This window comes from Lepidochelys olivacea, assembly GCF_965140295.1.
Source record: "Lepidochelys olivacea isolate rLepOli2 genome assembly, chromosome: 2".
Lineage (NCBI taxonomy): Eukaryota > Metazoa > Chordata > Testudines > Cheloniidae > Lepidochelys > Lepidochelys olivacea.
The window spans coordinates 33,686,407-33,698,645 of record NC_140412.1 but is presented as its reverse complement, the minus strand read 5'-3'; the positions used below and the strand labels follow the sequence as shown (position 1 = coordinate 33,698,645).

The window sequence follows — 12,239 nt, the reverse complement described above, 5'->3', positions numbered from 1 at the left end:
TGGTTATGTGTGTGTGTGAGGGGGGACGGGGACGGGGGGTTACTCCCACCCTCCCGGCCTGCCCCGAGGCCACGGGGATGGCAACACGGAGCGGCGCGGGGGCGACCCGCCACGAGCCCCAGCTCTGCCCCAGGTGGCTGCACTCAGGGAGCGCCAGGCAGGCTCGGCCGGGGCTCGGTGTGCCAAGGCAACGCCGGGCTCTTTTGTCTGCCCCCCACCGGGGGACTGGCGGGGCAGGAGCCCGGCGCCCCTCGGGGCAGGCTCTGGCGCACGGTCCGTACCTTCAGCGCCGAGCAAGCCGCGGAGCAGCCCCTCCAGCGGCACCGGCCGCGGGTCAAGGAAGCGGCGCCCCTCGGCTCCCCGGGACTCCGCCAGCAACACGTGGGCAGACGAAGTTTGGGAGCCGCTCCGCTGAGGGGCGCGGGGGCTCCGCGGGGCGGCCGGAGCGGCTGCCTGGCCGGGAGGAGAAGCGGCGGCTTTTGCAACGTGCCCCTCGCCAGCCCCCCGCCTCTGCTGGGGAGCAACCAGGGGCGCCGCCGCCCCACGAGTCCGGCTGCGCCTCGCCTCCCGGCCCTTTTATCCCCGCGCTCCGGCTGTGACGTGGGGGCTGTCCGGCGGGGCAGACTCGCCCTCGCCCTCCGCAGCCGGGGCGCGCCAGAGGGATGCGCTGGGGGCCGGAGGCTGCAGTAAGTAGGTGGTGCTGTGGTCCACAGCATCTCGGAGCGGCCCCCGCGCCCCTTCCGCCAGGTCCTAGCGCCGCGGGGCGCTGTGGTGCCTCAGGGTCCTAAAGCCCTATGCCGGGCTGCCTCCCTCCCTCCCTCCCCGGGGCTTGAACGGCAAAGTCCTCAGCCTAGAGCAGCGGTGTCCAATAGAAATTCGCTGCTAGCCACACTGGTGGTTTTGAATTTTTCTTATTAGCCACATGATAAAAAAAGCCACTCGCATTAGCCACAATTCAGTAGCCTATTAGCCACATGTGGCTAGTGGCGAACATATTGGACACCGCTGGCCTAGAGGCTCTCTTCCTCCACAAGGCCCTAATGCAAGATCCACCTCTCCTCTCCCGCTCCTTTCCAAAGCCTGGTAGCTCCCCCCAGGAGCCTGCTGCTTGGGGTTGTGGGCAGATGTTGGCCACACTGTAACTGCCTTTCACATTTCAGCTTTGTCTCTCTTTTCTGGCCTCTGCAACTGTTGCCAGTCGACACCACAAAGAATTTCCAATTCCTCTGCCTATGTCCTGAAGCCCCAGGCAGGGTCCTATAGCCTGGTAGACCATCTCCTCCACCCCTTCCTCTGGGGCTTCTAGGGCCTGGGGCCCCTTGCAAGGGAAGGATCCAAAGCCCTTTAAGTCAATAGAAATTCTCTCCTTTGTGTCAATGCACTTTGCATAATGCTTCAAATCTCTATACAACCCTGGAGCTTTTCCTACAGCCCCTCCTCCCAAGTCCTTAAACCCAGAGTATCTCCTGGTCTACAATGTACTCAACCCAGCTTCATCTGTTCCCCATTCTTCCCCAGACTAAAATCCTTGTTCATCTCTTCCTCTTTCTCTCCATTCGTTCAGTATCCCAAAAACCAGGTTCATCTTCTTTGTCTTGTGGTCTTTGCCTCCTGCAAACTGCTTACCGGGTGAAAGTCTCCAAGGGAAAATTAAGTATCACTTGATGTTCCAGGTGCATGATAAAAACAATCTCTGGCTGACTCAAGATTTTCAGTAAATTAGGCCCTGATCCTGCAAGTTGTTTTGCAGAGGCACACTTCCATGTCTGAAGGGAGCCTCACTAAAGTCAAAAGAAAAGGAGTACTTGTGGCACCTTAGAGACGAACACATTTATTTGAGCATGAGCTTTCGTGAGCTACAGCTCACTTCATCGGATGCATTCAGTGGAAAATACAGTGGGGAGATTTATATACACAGAGAACATGAAACAATGGGTGTTACCATACACACTGTAATGAGAGTGATCACTTAAGGTGAGCTATTACCAGCAGGAGAGCTGGGGAGTGGGGGAACCTTTTGTAGTGATAATCAAGGTGGGCCATTTCTATTCAGAGGAATAGTAGGGCAGGGGAGAATAAACATGGGGAAATAGTTTTTCTTTGTGTAATGACCCATCCACTCCCACTCTTTATTCAAGCCTAAATTAATTGTATCCAATCTGCAAAATAATTCCAATTCAGCAGTCTCTCCTTGGAGTCTGTTTGTGAAGGGTTTTTTTGTTGAAGTATTGCCACTTTTAGGTCTGTAATCAAGTGAACAAAGAGACTGAAGTGTTCTCCAACTGGTTTTTGAATGTCATAATTCTTGACGTCTGATTTGTGTCCATTTATTCTTTTACGTAGAGACTGTCCAGTTTGGCCAATGTACATGGCAGAGGGGCATTGCTGGCATATGATGTCATGTATCACATTGGTAGATGTGCAGGTGAACAAGCCTCTGATAGTGTGGCTGATGTGATTAGGTCCTATGATGGTGTCCCCTGAATAGATATGTGGACAGAGTTGGCAACGGGTTTTGTTGCAAGGATAGGTTCCTGGGTTAGTGGTTCTGTTGTGTGGTGTGTGGTTGCTGGTGAGTATTTGCTTCAGGTTGGGGGACTGTCTGTAAGCAAGGACTGGCCTGTCTCCCAAGATCTGTGAGAGTGATGAGTCGTCCTTCAGGATAGGTTGTAGATCCTTGATGATGCATTGGAGAGGTTTTAGTTGGGGGCTGAAGGTGATGGCTAGTGGCGTTCTGTTATTTTTTTTGTTGGGCCTGTCCTGTAGTAGGTAACTTCTGGGTATTCTTCTGGCTCTGTCAATCTGGTTCTTCACTTCAGCAGGTGGGTATTGTATTTGTAAGAACGCTTGATAGAGATCTTGTAGGTGTTTGTCTCTGTCTGAGGGGTTGGAGCAAATGCGGTTGTATCGTAGAGCTTGGCTGTAGACAATGGATCGTGTGGTGTGGTCTGGATGAAAGCTGGAGGCATGTAGGTAGGCATAGCGGTCAGTAGGTTTCCGGTATAGGGTGGTGTTTATGTGACCATCGCTTATTAGCACCATAGTGTCCAGGAAGTGGATCTCTTGTGTGGACTGGTCCAGGCTGAGGTTGATGGTGGGATGGAAATTGTTGAAATCATGGTGGAATTCCTCAAGGGCTTCTTTTCTATGGGTCCAGATGATGAAGATGTCATCAATGTAGCTCAAGTAGAGCAGGGGCATTAGGGGACGAGAGCTGAGGAAGCGTTGTTCTAAGTCAGCCATAAAAATGTTGGCATACTGTGGGGCCATGCGGGTACCCATAGGAGTGCCGCTGATTTGAAGGTATACATTGTCCCCAAATGTGAAATAGTTATGGGTGAGGACAAAGTCACAAAGTTCAGCCACCAGGTTTGCCGTGACATTATTGGGGATACTGTTCCTGGCGGCTTGTAGTCCATCTGTGTGTGGAACATTGGTGTAGAGGGCTTCTACATCCATAGTGGCCAGGATGGTGTTTTCAGGAAGATCACCGATGGATTGTAGTTTCCTCAGGAAGTCAGCGGTGTCTCGAAGATAGCTGGGAGTGCTGGTAGCGTAGGGCCGGAGGAGGGAGTCTACATAGCCAGACAATCCTGCTGTCAGGGTGCCAATGCCTGAGATGATGGGACGTCCAGGATTTCCAGGTTTATGGATCTTGGGTAGCAAATAGAATACCCCTGGTCAGGGTTCCAGGGGTGTGTCTGTGCGGATTTGTTCTTGTGCTTAATTCAGGGAGTTTCTTGAGCATGTGGTGTAGTTTCTTTTGGTAACTCTCAGTGGGATCAGAGGGTAATGGCTTGTAGAATGTGGTGTTGGGAGACTGCTGAATTGGAATTAATTTGCAAATTGGATACTATTAATTTAGGCTTGAATAAAGACTGGGAGTGGATGGGTCATTACACAAAGTAAAACTATTTCCCCATTTTTATTTCCCTCCCACCACTGTTCCTCTGAGGTTCTTGTCAACTGCTGGAAATGGCCCACCTTGATTATCACTACAAAACGTTTCCCCCCCTTCACCCCGCTCTCCTGCTGGTAATAGCTCACCTTATCTGATCACTCTCCTTACAGTGTGTATGGTAACACCGATTGTTTCATGTTCTCTGTGTATATAAATCTCCCCACTATATTTTCCACTGAATGTATCCGATGAAGTGAGCTGTAGCTCACGAAAGCTTATGCTCAAATAAATGTGTTAGTCTCTAAGGTGCCACAAGTACTCCTTCTCTTTTTGCGGATACAGAGTAACACGGCTGCTGCTCTGAAACCTGTCACCATAGTCAGCAGCCAAGCTCTGCGCAGAGGCTGATCTGTGTGGAACACCTTGCAAGATCAGAATAATGTAAGCATTCTGGCGACCTCAAGCATAATCAGTTGGAATAATGTGCTTGCACAGTATTCATTATTTACCCGTCTGATTTCTTATGTTTTTACAACACTTGAGCTCCATTCATTCAAAACTCAGCTTTATGTGTAGTGTGCTGACTGAAAAAAGATTTCCTTCCACACACCCCTGTAAAGAAGCCAAAATACTGCTGCTGTTGCAATATAAAGCAGTTGAACCTTTACATGCTTTATGGGGCTCCACAGAGCATGATCTTGAAGTCTCCTAACTTTACTATACAGAAGAGGCAGTTCTTAAAATGAATGATACCAATATTTGTGTAATCAAAAATTCCTATATTATATATTCCTCTATTCTTATAGCTGGGAGACCCATCTCCTGTGTGCTGAAGTCTTAATAATTCCTAAGCATGTTACTTTCTCGGTGTGATATAAAAGTTTCTGTTGATTTACGTTGCAGTGAATGAGACAGACCTTTAATCTCAGTAAAGCAGGGAGTGGTTTAGAGAGAATGATTTGCTTCCTTCTTCTATGAAATATTGAAATGCTTTACTTCTAAACTTTAAAAATAAATATATGTCTATATAAACCATCTTCCAACATCCTACCTGTCAATCATCCTCTGCCTCCTCCTCTTCCAAATTCATCATTCCTTAAAGCCCACTGGCCTCATGCATCCCTCAAAACATGATCTCCTCATTGATGTCACCTCATGCTATCTTATGTTTGAATCGTTATCCTGTGTATTTTCTGCTTGTCTGAATTAGGGCCTGATCTTCTAAATACATTCTCTGTGGAATAACAAGCACTTTGTCCAATAATAAGTGTCAATGAGTCTATTCAAGGTAACAGGCACAAGGGTCTTCCTATTGACTCAAAAGCCTGTCCAATCAGACCCTATGTTCTGCAGTGTTTGCAGTATGCTGGAGTTAGTCTATAAACACCTTGAAGCAGGTACCTTGTCATTTGTATATTTATAAAATCCCTACATATTTAGAGCAGTGTATATACACTAAATAATAATAAAAGTATGAAGTCCCTCGTTAGGTGGAGAAGACTGCCCCACAAAATAAAAAAAACATTTAAGGAGTGTAAGTAGCATGCTCTCAGAACCTTAATGGCGATAGGTTAGTTCTGCAATTGTGCAAAAAGAAATATCTCTCTCTTGATTTCAAAGGAAGGAGAAAGACTCCAACCGTTCTATTATTTAATTCCAAGCTACAAAGGAAATATTTTCTTTTATGAAAAACCAGTGAAGCAAGACCAGGCTTAATTCTTCTATCATCTGTCATACCCAATACTCTGTATGGTAAAACTATTCCCATAAAAATGTATTATCTCAGCAAAAACACCGAACATCTTAAGCAGGGTGATTGTAGAGACAGTTAAGGAACTGTGAGTGGGGGTTAAAAAGATATTTAAATAAATCCACAAATATACTGAGCAAGGGAGAGAGTGCCTGCCCACTTCCTAACAACTCTCCTCTCTGAAATACACACACTTCATTTTCTGTCTCTGTGTTATTTGTCTCTGTATCGGTTAGGCCCAATCTTGGACTCCTTGCTCGAGCAGAACTCCCAGCAATGTCTATGAGCATTTTGCCTGGGCAAGGAGCGGCTATGTATGTATGTATGTATGTTTTCATTAAGGCACAGAGAAGTAGATGGAAAGAGGGATAACGTCTCTAAAATAATTGTTGTAGCTCTCAAGTTTAATTTCTACTTCTTTCTGTGAAAAGGAGAGAGACACATAAAAAGTAATATGAAAAATATGCTCTCAATTATGCGTATCCTCCTCTTTCAAACTGGACCAGTACCAGAGCACCAGTTCCATTCTGCCAGCTAGGGACACCCTACTACTCTTGGAAAGTGCCAGACACAATTTGCCAGTATTGGGATATCATTAGCCAGCTTAGAAACCAAAAAATGACAGAAAACTCAAGATCCACTGGCACAACGGGACTTTCCTTCTATGGATTTGGGGTATTTTTATTTCATTGTAATCATAGGAGCCACAACATGTGTATAATAATCTAAGAGTTGCTCTAACATGGCATAAGAGGGCAGGCCCTGCAGAGGGCTGCAGAGGACAAAGGTGATATTTGAGCTATTTTTGCACTCCATCCTCTTACTTGCCCTTACTTGCAATTCAGGTGGGCCGCAGGCCTGGCCCTTTGTCTCCCACACACCTACACAATAACCCACATGTATAACTATAGCTAGATTTTATTTCTACTTCACATTCATTCCCTGTCTTTGTTGTCATCTGTACATTAGAAAGAGGAAAAATACATCAATAAGCAAAATATCTTGCAGCACCCTCCACAAGACACCATACTCTTTCACTCCTCACATGGGCTGTGGGAGGAGTAAGGAGCAAGCCTGAGTATAACCCTGCAAACATGAGACCTTTCCCATCATGGGGGTGCCCCTGAAGGCCAGAATTGGCTGGGAAGACAATTCCTGTTAAAGAGAAAAGCGAGTCAATTAAGCCTTTATTTAAATGGATCTTTAAAGTAAACCCTTAGTAAATTACTTTCCTGTGGAAGAAGTGTTGCTCAGCACAGAGATGTTTTGCTGGAACAATATACTCAACAACTTCTCAACTGCATAACCACCTATCTTAAGTAACTGATTGTCAGAGATTGTCTGCAGTCAAGACTCAGAGGCCTTTAATTAGGCCATGAAGGAGGCAATGGAGTGGATAGAGCACTGGACTGAGGTCTGGATTTTATTTTTGGCTCTTCCACTGGTCTGCTGGATGACTGTGGGCAAATCACTGTACCTCTTTTTGCCTCAATTTCCCCATCTGAAAGAATAGTGACAATTATTAACTAACTTACTTTGTAAAGTGCTTTGAGATTTGCTGAGGAGAAGCCCTATATAAGAGGGTTTGCATGTGTTTATAATTAGTTAATGGTTCATACAGTGGTTTGAAAATGTAAAGTAAGTATTATGATGTTGAGCACATGCTTAGTCAGATACAGCAATTTTGCAATAGAGTAGTTGCAGTATTTTGTTGGACTACACAAGGATTATGTCTGCCAAATGATAATAAAGAGGGGAGTTTGAAAGGAATCTTGGACAGTTAACCTTACTCAAAGTCCTAACATTTTTTAGTTACATCTTCAGTGAGTTAAAATCTCCATTTAAATCAGAACATATCACTAGGTGGCATTGGCATAATCAGTGAATATTACAGTGCATGCTGCTCCATAATCTGATTATTCATTGTCTTATTTATCTAACAAAGCTCATGTGCAAAAATGTAAACATACTTAACTCATTATTAATGTTATGGCCTTTCTCACTGAAAACTTCCATCTCTCTTAGCTGGAGAGAAAGCCTGTCCTCAACAGATGAGTTTTACATCACAAGATCAACAGCCTATGACACAAAGAGAGAACAAACTTGGGTGCTTCACCTCTCTGCAATTCAGATAGAGAGCACTTCATAGGAAGTGGGACATAAATCTAAACACAGAATGAAGGTGTAAATTTGTTGGGGAAAGAAAATAGGCTGCTTTTCAGATTCTTCAGTGGGATTGCACAAATGTACCTGAGGGCAGAATTGTCTTGCAAATGAAATTCAGGAGAGTTTCCCTTGATTAGGGTACACACAATTGGCCCTTAGTTAAACATGGTGTTGATGATGCATAAACCAGACTAGAATCCTAGACTTATACTGTGCCAATCACCATCCTATCCAAGTGCCAGCTCGCTCTTGCTCTCTATCGCATAGCTGCATTAGCTCTGTAGTATTACATCTGTAGAACCATCCACTCTGGAGCAAGACTTTTTCTCTTATTTCTGTCATTAAAGTGAGCAGATGTGAGTGAATGCAATGAGGGAGTAGAATCATTGAGTACTTCGGAACACCATAATGGGTCAGACCAATGGTCCATCTAGACCAGTATCCTGTCTTCCAACAGTGGCCAATACCAGATGCTTCAGAGAGAATTAACAGAACAGGACAATTTATCAAGTAATCCATTCCTCTCTCATCCAGTCCCAGCTTCTGGCAGCCAGAGGTTTAGTGACACCCAAAACATGGGGTTGTATCACCGACCATCTTGGCTAATAGCTATTGATGGACCTATCCTCTAGGAACTTATGTAATTCTTTTTTTAACCCAGCTATACTTTTGGCCTTCACAACATCCCCTGGCAACGAGTTCCACAGGTTGACTATGTACTGTCTGAAGAAGTACTTTCATATGTTTCAGAGTAGCAGCCATGTTAGTCTGTATTTGCAAAAAGAAAAGGAGTACTTGTGGCACCTTAGAGACTAACAAATTTATTTGAGCATAAGCTTTCGTGAGCTACACGATGAAGTTTCGTGAGATCCCTTTGTAACTCTTTGCAGTCAGCTTTGGACCTAACTCTCTTGAGTAATTTTGTATCATTTGCAAACTTTGCCACCTCACAGTTTACCTATTTTTTCCAGATCATTTTTGAATATATTGAACAGCATTGGTTCCAGTACAGATACTTAGGGATTCTTCTATTTCCCTGTCTCCACTGTGAAAACTGACCATTTATTCAGGGATAGCAGGGAGAGGGATTGCTCAGTGGTTTGAGCATTAGCCTGCTAAACCCAGGGTTGTTAGTTCAATCCTTGAGGGGGCCATTTAGGGATCGGGGCAAAAACTGGGGATTGGTCCTGCTTTGAGGAGGGGGTTGGACTAGATGACCTCCTGAGGTCCCTTCCAACCCTGATATTCTATGATTTCTACCCTTTGTTTCCTATTTTTTAACCAGTTACTGATCTATGACAGGACATTTCCTCATACCCTATGACTGCCTACTTTGCTTAAGAGCCTTTGGTGAGGGATGTTGTCAAAGGTTTTCTGAAAGTCCAAGTACACTATGTCTGTGGGATTGTCCACATTTGCTGATCCCCCTCAAACAGTGCTAATAGATTGGTGAGGCATGATTTCCCTTTACGAAAGCCATGTTGACTCTTCCTCAACATATCATGTTCATCTATGTGCCTAATAATTGTGTTATTTACTAAGTAAAGTAAGAAGGTGCCATTTTTAATGTCACTCTTCAAAGTAGAACCATACTTTAGAATAAGCCTGGACACGGTGCGATAGCCACCATCTTGGCCAATCCATTGGACTGAACTGGAAACCTTCAGAGCGAAAAGCATGAGCTGCTTCAGTCTGAGCTAAAGAACCAAGGATCTTTAACTGGGGGCGGCAAACCCTCATGTCCTTTGTGGATTGGCACAGAGGAGGAACTGTCACACACACTCACCAGTCGGATACAAAGGCTCTAATACATACTGCAGGGCACATTCCTGCACTGGCAGATGATAAACTAGGCGAGCTAGTAGGTGATTTCCATCCTTAAATTCTATTTCTTCTCAGACTCAATTTTACCTCTTCCTCCCCATATTAAGCACTACACAAGCAAGCTAGCAAGACCCTTGCTCCCAGACACATACTCAGCTTTCCACACCCCCACTCAAAACCAGAATAAAACCTGTAGTATCCTTTAATTGGTATTTTAGAATTTGTTGGGACGTTGACTATTTCATCGTTAAACACAGGCTCCTCCATTGCAGACAGTACAAGGTTTTGTGCTTCCAGTCATCACGCATGACGTAATCAAATGACAAAAAAATGACTGAGTCAGATGACTTTGAAACTAAATCCAGCCACTAATTGTCTTGAATGCCCTCATGACACTTGGAAACCTTCCTTTGGTCCCTAAGCCTGCTTTGGCACAGATACTCCCCAGTAGCTGGCAGCTGAATATTTTCCGATTAATAGTTGGCTGGCTGAATATAGTCAATAATCATATTGGGCCCAGTTCTACCACTCTTACTCCCACTAAATAGTGTCTTACGTGGTAAGCAGCCCCTAACGAAGTCATTGTGGCATCATACTACATATTTCCCCAAACCAGCCTGATAGGCATGGCTAGCTGCTGCTGCTGCTGTGATAACCTCAAATGAGATAGTGTTGAAAGAGGTAAACTCATCTTTTATTAAGTCAGACACTCTAATGAGGTGCCAACTTCAGACCCCAATTAGGGTATTTAAAATTTATTAGAAGACCAGGTATTTGGGGTAATGATTGGGTCATCTTTTGTTTTGTGTTTGTGCCGTGCCTAGTACATTGTAGAACCACAAAGCACAGAGCATTTGTTGCTTGGTTGGTAGCAGAGAGCTGGCTGGGTACATGATGCTGGCTACTCCTCTTTGTTTCCACCTGCTAAATTGCATCAGAAGACAATTTTAAAAGGTTAAATATTTTTTTAATATTCATTTCCCATGTCAGCCCTTGGGGTAGTGGCTTCAGGGATTGTCCGTGGAAAGTGAAGTGGTCAATGAGCAGAAGGTAGTTCATGAGAATCTTCAAGGAGTCTGGTGGCATCTTAAAGACTAACAGATTTATTTGGGCATAAGCTTTTGGGCATGAGAATCTTGTTACTAGAATGTGGTGCAGGCTATGAAAAACTTTAGGAACCCCTGAAATAACAAATAATACTTTCTTGGGAATTTTTGTTAGGAAATTCAAAATCTACATTAGCATGTGTCTATGAATAGTGGTTGTCCAAAATTGGCCAGCTTGGAAGAAGATGAAGCAACTAATGCATACCTTTTCTGGCTTATTGCTTTATTAATAAAGCTAGAGCTGCATTGTCATAAATATAAAGGGAAGGGTAAACCCCTTTGAAATCCCTCCTGGCCAGGGGAAAGCTCCTCTCACCTGTAAAGGGTTAAGAAGCTAAAGGTAACCTCGCTGGCACCTGACCAAAATGACCAATGAGGAGACAAGATACTTTCAAAAGCTGGGAGGAGGGAGAGAAACAAAGGGTTTGTGGGTCTGTCTGTAGTCGTCTTGGCCGGGGACAGAACAGGAATGGAGTCTTAGAACTTTTAGTAAGTAATCTAGCTAGGTATGTGTTAGATTATGATTTCTTTAAATGGCTGAGAAAAGAATTGTGCTGAATAGAATAACTATTTCTGTCTGTGTATCTTTTTTGTAACTTAAGGTTTTGCCTAGAGGGGTTCTCTATGTTTTTGAATCTAATTACCCTGTAAGATATCTACCATCCTGATTTTACAGGGGGGATTTCTTTATTTCTATTTACTTCTATTTTTTATTAAAAGTCTTCTTGTAAAACACTGAATGCTTTTTCATTGTTCTCAGATCCAAGGGTTTGGGTTTGTGGTCACCTATGCAAATTGGTGAGGCTTTTTATCCAACATTTCCCAGGAAAGGGGGGGTGCAAGTGTTGGGAGGATTGTTCATTGTTCTTAAGATCCAAGGGTCTGGGTCTGTAGTCACCTAGGCAAATTGGTGAGGCTTTTTACCAAACCTTGTCCAGGAAGTGGGGTGCAAGGTTTTGGGAAGTATTTTGGGGGGAAGGACGCGTCCAAACAGCTCTTCCCCAGTAACCAGTATTAGTTTGGTGGTGGTAGCGGCCTGTCCAAGGGGTAATATTTTGTACCTTGGGGAAGTTTTGACCTAAGCTGGTAAAGATAAGCTTAGGAGGTTTTTCATGCAGGTCCCCACATCTGTACCCTAGAGTTCAGAGTGGGGGAGGAACCTTGACATGCATAGTGGAAAAAAGTCAGGAAATGCCTAAGTTAAAGTCCAACAGCAACATTAGCTCAGCTACATTGCACATCATGTATATTCGATAGCAAGCATAAAACACCATGCAGTGGTGTAGGCTTTCTTTATATTTTCAAACCACTTTGCAAACATTAACTATTTATTAGATTTTAAAAAAACAGATCAGACAGGGTCAAAATAACAGATACGAGGCCTCAGTCCTGTGGTGAACCCCCATATTGGCAAATCCCCATTGACTTCAATGAGGCTCCACTGAGCACAGTGGTCTTCCCACATGGACCTCATTGTAGCATCAAGCTAAAG

General features: G+C 44.5%; 1 protein-coding gene across 1 annotated transcript in view; it reads right to left on the bottom strand.

Annotated features, from left to right (window-relative positions):
• Positions 1–683, bottom strand: part of RSPO2 (R-spondin 2) — a 171,727-nt gene extending 171,044 nt beyond the window's left edge. The window contains exon 1 of the mRNA XM_084619853.1: positions 282–683. The gene's annotated coding sequence lies outside the window, so the exon portion shown is untranslated. The remainder of the gene's footprint in view (positions 1–281) is intronic.
• Positions 684–12,239: the final 11,556 nt, after the last annotated feature.